The following is a 9,359-nucleotide window of genomic DNA, read 5'->3' on the forward strand; positions in this document are numbered from 1 at the left end:
CTTTATCATTTCCCTGCATCAGTTTCACTAAGAAAAATAACTTCCATAAGAAAAATCCTTTTGGGAACATTGTGTATCTAGTAGGTGGTTTATAAATGAGTTTTAATATTTTACCAGTTTAAAAGAATCAGAAAGAGGGAGAAAAAATGTATTCCTCTTGAAAATTAAGAAAAATGGGCAATGAACCTGAGAAGAAATTAAAAATGGTTCAGCACCTGACATATCGGTGTAGGTTGTCTTACAATACAGCTTCCAACAAAACTTGACTGTCACAAACTCCAGGTAACAGAATTGTTTACCTTTACACAAAGAAAGTTGGAAAAGCACCAAAATCAGCCTGTGGTGTGTGCCCAGGACTTTGAGGTGTTCGGGCAGTAAGACCTAAAGTTCTTATGAGGCTATCAAAGACAAAAAAAGCATGTCAGCAGGGCTTATGGTGGCTCCATGTGTGCTAAATGTGTCCATGACAGGATAAAGCATGCTTTCCTGATTGAGGAGCAGGAAATTGTTGTGCAGGTGTTGAAGGCACAAGCACAGAGTCAAAAAAGTAAATAAAAAAGATGGTTTTTGAATAATAAAGACAATTAAAATGTGAAAAAAGTAAATTAAGAAAAATGATAGGGTAAAAATTATTTATTTATTTTTTTAAAGTCCACAAGTCATCCTTCTTTGGATATATTTTTACATTTTATTATTATCACCTGGCATAACTATAGGAATTCACTAAAAAGGACCAATAATATAAGGACAACTATTATTTTTTTCTTCTAGATAGCAGTTTCCAGGTAATTTTAGGTCATGACCAAATGCCTTGAGCCAGATTTTAAATTTTCTGGGTGAGACATTTCCAAATGTCATATAGTATGGGTACACAGGGTATTCTAACAGCCATGACACAAATCATCTCCAAGTAAACTGCCACCTGGACAGTCTCAGGAGCTGGCTTGCCACCCTGAGAGTTAAGGTGAGCTGGAGTCCTTGGGAGCCAGAGTCCTTGGGAGCTGGACATTCCACCCCACTGACCAAGGGCACTAGACACAGCTGTGCCTTATCATCTCCTTCCTAACGTACCCCCCTATCCTGTAATGCAAGAAGCTGCACGTACACACCGCTTGCATCTTCCCCAAATTACCTCATTATTCTTTGTTCTACCCCGGAAGACCTAACAGTATATATGTAATAGCTAAGCAATAATAAAATTGAGCTGGAGGCATAAGGCAGTAGTGGCTTGACTCCTTATTCTCAGCTCCCCTCCTGGAGGGAGGTCGCCACTGTAGGCCCCAAGGAAGCAAGCCACAACAATATAGGAAAATTCAATCTAAATTTCCTTGATACCTGGTTTTCAAATTCAGAAGGCAATTTTTGCTTGCATGAGATCTCAATATCAATAATCAGACAGAAATTTAACTCTAAACTTTATTGACTAAAGGATCAGAATATAATACATGGTAACTATAATCTTTCAGGGGTTACAATAATATATTTTTTACAGAAAAACCTCACAACTCATTCTACTTTTATATGTAAGAACTGTGGTTAAAAATAAAATATAAACTTCATATTTGAAAATTTCAATAATCCTAATTGCCTCTTGAAACAGGCTTTATAAAAAAGAATTTTAAGAGAATGCCTAGTTGTTAAATATGTTTAAAAATAGATGTTAAATGTAAACCATTGCTTTTATAATGTTTTTTTTTTAAATTAGAACAACTTAGGTGATTTCTAAAAATTTCAACAGGTGCTACTAATTTTACACAAGACAGTCATAAGAAAAGTCAGATTTAGTAAAACTCCAACAAAAGATATGCAAGTCTCTCTTCATTGCAGTGGTTTGGATCAAAAGGGAATTACAAGTTGTTTTGAATCATGTTCACTAAGAACAGAAGGATTAACAACTTCAAATGAGTGAAAACAAAAATCTGCATCAAAACAGCAACCCAATGAAAATATACAGTGTTCTCTGTCCCTTATTTCATTAATCAAAGTTGGACACAGTTGTTATCATCAACATCAGATTGGTACTATAATGATTACTTATAGATGAAAGGTTTTTTTGGCTTTTTTTTGTAAGGCAGTGGGGCTAAGTGGCTTGCCCGAGGCCATACAGATAGGTAATTATTAAGAGTCTAAGGCCAGATTTGAACCCAGGGACTCCTGACTCTAGGGTCGGTGCTCCATCCAGTGCACCACCTAGCTGCCCCAGATGAAAGTTTTTCAAAGAAAGGAACTATAACAAAATTTTACCACAATGTTAAATAATCCTACATAGATGGTTCATTTGAATAGCCCTCACTGATTTACTGTATATCTTCACCTTTATTTATATATAAATAGATGAAGGCAGATGGCAATTATAATTACACCCTCATTTTGTGCAAGTATTTTACCAGAATTCTACAATTTAAATAATTTTGCATCAGGATTACATTTGCTATTAACCACTCAAAGTAACCCCAAGTACTCAGTTCAGAGATGAGGTAATTAAGGACATGTAGATGAGGTGCAGTACTTCAAAGATTTAATCCTTTCAAGTTAGCCCAGGAATCCATTGCTTTTTTCAAAGGGAATCCTTGTCAGGGAAGGGCAAGATGTTTTTACTAAAAATTTTATTGACCTTATAGCAAGAACATGAAAACTTGGATAGGGATAGAGGTATACATTGCTTTGAGCAATGTAAGATAAATCTTCAGTGCAGAAGGAACAATTTAATTAATTCTAAAACATATTTCGCTGGCCAAAATGTTTCAAAGTAACTCAAATTAACAAATTCATAATTTTCATACTAGAAACATAAACATAAGTAAAATTTCTTTCCTAAATTCCTATTTTTTTCAAGCCTGGGAGGCATCATCTTTCAAAGAGTTCCAGTTCTCTTATCCCCCCATTTGCAATAACTATAAAAGACTCTAGAAAACAAGTAGTGGGAGAACTTTTGGAGGAGAGTCAAGATGGCGACTTGAAGCCAGCATGCTCCTGGAGCCTTTCCCTATTAAAGACAAATGAATAAACAAAAGACAAAATAGACAAAAACAAATAAAAGACCAAATACCTCTTACTCTGACATTCACACTACAGATCCCACCAAGAAAAAGAGAAGATTCAAAGAAGTTTTCAACTGTAGACATCATGGAGGATCTTCTGTGAAAGTCTGTCTCTTTTGAGGAAAAGAGGAAGTAAAATCCAAGAGGTAGGAAAGCAAGGAAAGTCAGAAGGAGGCTTTTAGCCACAGTGCAATTCAGGTCCTAATAGCTTAATAATAACAGAGGTCCTGGCAGCTGGATAGCAAGCCAGCAGGGAGGATCCCAACCCTAAACAAAGGCTGCACCTGAAAAATCCAGGATAAAAGATAGGACTGGGTTGGGAATAATCCTCTGTTAATTCAGAACATGGACATAAAGGTGGAAAAAATATATGCAAAGGCAAGGCCTGGACTGCATGGGCAACATCTTGGTTAATAATGAACCAGAGATCAGACCCCAGTCCCAGAAAAATAAAAGCTTAGATCTATACTCCATATATCCCCAAGAACAGAACCAAAACAGCAAAGATGAACAAAAAAGCTAAAAAAGTGCTCACTATAGAAAACTACTTTACAGACAAAGATGACAACAATGCCATGTCTGGAGAAGAAGGCACTGAAAAATCTCTCACAGGGGAAGTATCAAGACAATCTATAAATTAGACTCAATTTCAAAACCTCATCAAAGAGCTTAAAAAAAGAAATTAAAAACCAAAGAAGAGAGGAAGAAGAAAAATCGAAAAATGAAATGAAAGTCATGCAGGAAAATTGTGAAAAATTGACCAAAGAAATCAACTCCATTAAAAGTAAAAATAGCCAACTGAAAAGGAAATACAGAAGTTAATTGAAGAAAATAAAATCCTAAAGAACAATTAGAAACCAATAAATCTACAAGACTTCAAGATTCCATCAAAAAAATTAAAAGGCTAAAAAAATATGAAGATAATATAAACTATTTCCTTGGGGAAAATGAATGACCTGGAAGACAGATCCAGGAGAGACAATCATCAGACTACCAGAAAGCTGGACCAACAAAAGAATTTGGAAAATATCATGCAGGAAATTATAAAGGAAAACTGTCCAAAACCACTACAACAAGATAACACTATAACCATTGAAAGAATCCACAGAACCCCTCCAGAAAATAACCCCAGGATAAAAACTCCAAGGGCTGTAATAGTCAAATTTCAGGACACTCAAATAAAAGAGACAATATTGTAAACATCAAAAAGAATACAATTCAAATTTAAAGGGAACACAATCAGACTAATACAGGACCTATTAGCCTCAACACTGAAGGATCAGAAGAACTGGAATAACATATTTCAGAGAGCTAAGGACCTGGGATTACAATCCAGAATGTACTACCCTCTAAAATTCAACATATATAGTCAGGGGAAAAGATGAATCTTCAACGAAACAGAGGACTTCCAGAATTTCCTGACACAAAGATCAGAACTGAACAGAGAATTCATTTGCCAAATACACAACTGAAGAATTGCATTAAAAAGGTAAAAGAAAAGGGTACTGAAAATACAAAACTATTTTAAACAAATGTTGGTTGACTAACAAATTGTATGCAATTCTAAAAGGGAAGATATAACACTTCTAATTCTTTAGAACTCTATTTCTCTAAGGATAATTAGAGGGTTGAATATAACTGAAGAGAATGAACCTAAAAGATATGGGTATAATTGGGTCTCATCTCTCTATTGAAGAGGTCCAAGATGACATCACTATGTTTGAGACAAAAAGCCCTAAAAAAAAAGCAGGGGTGTTAACTTTAGCATAAGTGTTTCATTATACCTTGGCTCAATTTAATCACAAGGTGCTAAGCACCTTGTCTAATGAAGGCATCATAAAATGGGAGGACCCGAGACAGTGTCTCTGTTACTTACAATCAATTGTAAAGCTCTCAGGTGAGACCTCCAGAGCCTCCCAGTGCTTAGAGATCTTTGAGAGTCTCTCAGTTAATTAGATCAGATGTTGAATTAACCTGTGCTTCACTTAACAAGGTGTTAAGTACCTTGGGAGGGGCAGGTGGGAGGTAAAGTGTGAAAGAAAGTAGGCCTGGGAGGAGGGGCACAAATAGGACAAGAAATGATATGGCTTTGCATGGTACTTTGGTTTGTGAGGAGGACTGTATGTATTTGAAAGATACTTGAAAAAGGGGGTAAGGTTAAAAATGATTATAATTATAATTTGATGCAATTTGACTCAACTGCTTATCAAATAATCAAGTAAACAATCTGTGCTGATATCTTGATAACAAAGAGGAGCTTATCAAACAATTAAATAATTCAACTGTGATTGATGATACCTGATTAATAGTATTAGAGGAGGAGCAACTAGCTGGTGCAGTAAATAGAGCACAGGCCCTGGAGTCAGGAGTACCTGAGTTCTAATGTGGCCTCAGACACTTAATAATTACCTAGCTGTGTGGCCTTGGGAAAGCCACTTAACCCCATTTGCCTTGCAAAAAAACACCAAAATAATAATAATAATAATAATAATAATAGAGGGATAAATAATACCAAGGGAAGAGGCACAAAGATTTATAATTTTAGAGAGAAAGAAGGGAGAATGTGAATGATGAGTAAATTTTATTCAATACATTTAGCCCAGTGAAGGAAAAAATATGTTCCCACTTAGGTTTAAAAATCTAGGGGCAGCTAGGTGGCACAGTGGATAGAGCACTGGCTCTGGAGTCAGGAGTACCTGAGTTCAAATCTGGATTCAGACACTTAATAATTGCCTAGCTGTGTGACCTTGGGCAAGCCACTTAACCCCATTTGCCTTGCAAAGACCTAAAAAAAAAATCTAACCCTAATCTACAGGGAAGGGGGGGACTGGGAAAGGGAAAGATAAGGGGAGAAAGGACTGATAAAAGGGAAGAGAAGGTATAAGTGAAAATAAACTGAAAGTTAAATTTTTACAAGAAAAGCCAAAGGTAGTAAAATTTTGGAGAAGATGAATAAGAGAAAAGGAAAGAGATAAATATAAATGGAAAAAGATAGCATGGAGGGAAATACAGAATTAGTAATCTTAACTGTAAATGTGAATGAAACGAACTGTCCCATAAAACAGAAATGTATAGCAGAATGGATTAAAAACCATAATCCTACAATATGTTGTTTACAAGAAACACTTTTGAAGCAGAGAGATAGACACAGGATAAAGGAAAAAGGATGGAGCAAAATATATTTCGCCTCAGAGGAAGTAAAAAAAAAAATCGGGGGTAGCAATCCTAATCTCAGAGAAAGTAAAAGCAAAAATCAATCTCGTTAAAAGTGATACAGAAACTGCATCTCCTTAAAAGGCACCATTGGAAATGAAGCTATATCATTACTAAACATGTATGTACCTAGTGATATAGCATCCAGATTCCTAGAGGAAAAGCTGAGTGAATTACAAGGAGAAATAGTCAACAAAACTTTAATAATGGAAGACCTCAATCTCCCTCTCTCAGAACTAGATAAATCTATCAACAAAATAAACAAGAAGTTTAAGTTAAGAAGATGAATGAAATCTTAGAAAATTTAGATATGATAGACCTCTGGATAAAACAATGAGGATAGAAAAGAAAAAAACCTTTTTCCTGGCAGTACATGGTGCCTTCACCAAAACTGACTATGTACTGGGCCACAAAAACATTAACATCAAATGCAGATAAACAGAAATAATACATACTTCTCAGACAATGATGAAATAAAAATTACATGTGATAAAGAGTTAGGGAAAGAAAAACCAAGAGCTAATGGGAAATTAAATAAATTTATCTTAAATAATGGGTGAATCAAACAGCAAATAATAGAAATAATCAATAATTATGTCCAAGAAAATGATAAAAATGAGACATCATACCCAAATTTATGAGATGTAGCCAAGGCAGTTGTGAGGGAAAACTTTGTATCTCTAAGTGCCTATATGAATAAAATAATGAGATCGGTGAATTGGATATGCAACTGAAAACGTTAGAAAAAGAACAAATTAAACATCCCCAATTAAATACCAAATTAGAAATTCTGAAAATCAAGGGAGAAATTAATAAAATGGAAAACAAGAAAACCATTTTTGATCTCATAAATAAAACTAAGAGTTGGCTTTATGAAAAAGTCAATAAAATAGACAAACCTCCAGTTAATCTCATTTTAAAAAAAAGAAAGAAGATAACCAAATTACCAGTATCAAGAATTAAAAAGGTGAACTAACCACCAATGAGAAGGAAAACAAAGAAATAATTTGGAGCTATTTTGTCGAATTATATGCCAATAAATTGGGCAACTTGAGTAAAATGGATAAATGTTTACAAACATATAAACTGCCCAGATTAGCAGAAAAGAAAATAAATTACTTAAATAACCCTATTTCATTCAAAGAAATGGAAGAAATCATCAATAAACTCCCTAAGAAAAGGCTCCAGGTTCGGATGGATTTACAAGTGAATTCTACCAAACATTTAAGGAACCATTAATTCCTATTCTATATAAACTATTTTTAAAAATAGGAGAGGAAGGAGTTCTGCCAAACCCCTTTTATGACATACACATGGTGCTGATACCTAAACCAGGAAGAACCAAAACAAAGAAAATTATAGACCAATCTCCCTAATGAATATTGATGCAAAAATCTTAAATAAAATTTTAGCAATGAGACTACAGCAAGTTATTACCAGGATAATACACCATGATCAGACTGGATTTATACCAAGTAGGCAGGAATGGTTCAACATTAGAAAAACACTCAACATAATTAAACATATCAATAGTAAAACCAACAGAAATCATATGGTTATCTCAATAAATGCTGAAAAAGCCTGTGATAAAATACAACATTCATTCCTAATAAAAACCACTATAAAGTTTAGAAATAAATGAAATTTTCCTTAAAATCATAAATAGCATCTATCGCAAACCATCAACAAATGTTATATTTAATGGGAATGAACTCAGAGCATTTCCAATAAATCCTGGGGTGTAACAAGGATGCCCATTATCACCATTATTATTCAATAGAGTATTAGAAATGTTAGCCTTAGCAATAGAAGAAAATGAAATTGAAGGAATCAGAATTGATAATGGGGAAGCAAAACTTTCCCTCTCTGCAGATGATATGATGGTATGCCTAGAGAACCTAAGAAAATCATCTAAAAAAACTCTTTAAACAATTAACAAATTCAACAAAGTAGTATAAAATAATAAATAATAAAACCACATAAATCATGAGCATTTCTATATATGAACAATAAAGCCCAAGAACAAAAGATAGAAAGAGAAATTCCATTTAAAATAACTATAGACAACATTAAATACTTGGGAATATCCCTTCCAAGACAAACTCAGAAACTGTGTGAACAATTATAAAGCTTTCCTCACTCAAAGAAAGTCAGATCTAAATAATGGAAAAATGTCAAATGCTCATGGATAGGTTGAGATTATATAATAAAAATGATAATTCTACCCAAATCAATTTACTTATTCAGTGCCCTACCAATCAAACCACCAAATAACTATTTTACCGAGCTAGAAAAAATATTAACAAAATTCATCTGGAAAAACAGAAAGGCAAGAATAGCAAAGGAACTGGTAAAAAAAAATGTAAAGGAAGATGGCCTAGCTCTACGAGATCTAAAACTATACTATAAAGTGAAGTCATCAAAACTGCCAAAGGGGCAGCTAGGTGTCACAGTGGATAGAGCACTGGCCCTGGAGTCAGGTGTACCTGAGTTCAAATCCGGCCTCAGATACTTAATAATTACCTACCTGTGTGGCCTTGGACAAGCCACTTAACCCCATTGCCTTGCAAAAAAACTAAAAAGACCCCCCCAAAACTGCACGGCCCTGGTTAAGAAATAGATTAATAGATCTGTGGATTGGGATAGGTTCAAAAGAAATTGCAGTAAATGACTTCAGCAGTCTACTATTTGACAAACCCAAAGACATCAGCCTCTGGGCTAAGAACTCACTATTCAACAAAAATTGTTGGGAAAACTGGAAAATAGTATGGCAAAAACTAGGCATAGATCCACATCTCACATCCAGTACCAAAATAAGGTCAAAATGGGTATGGGATTTAGACATAAAGAGTGATACCATAGACGAATTAATAGACCAAAAAATATTCTATCTGATCTATGAAAAAGGGATAAATTTATGACCAAACAAGAATTAGAGCACATTATAAACTACAAAATGAATGATTTTGACTATGTTAAATTTAAAAAGTTTTTGCAATAATAAAATCAATATTGCCAAAATTAGAAGAAAAGCAGAAATCTGGGAAACAATCTTCACAACCAGGAGTTCTGATAAAGATCTCATTTCTAAAATATATCAAAAAT

At 34.3% G+C, this 9,359-nt stretch overlaps 1 pseudogene; it reads left to right on the forward strand.

Annotated features, from left to right (window-relative positions):
• Positions 1-203: 203 nt before the first annotated feature.
• LOC141491458 (large ribosomal subunit protein eL34-like) lies at positions 204-555 on the forward strand (annotated as a pseudogene).
• Positions 556-9,359: the final 8,804 nt, after the last annotated feature.

This window comes from Macrotis lagotis, chromosome 1 (assembly GCF_037893015.1).
Source record: "Macrotis lagotis isolate mMagLag1 chromosome 1, bilby.v1.9.chrom.fasta, whole genome shotgun sequence".
Classification (NCBI taxonomy): Eukaryota; Metazoa; Chordata; class Mammalia; order Peramelemorphia; family Peramelidae; genus Macrotis; species Macrotis lagotis.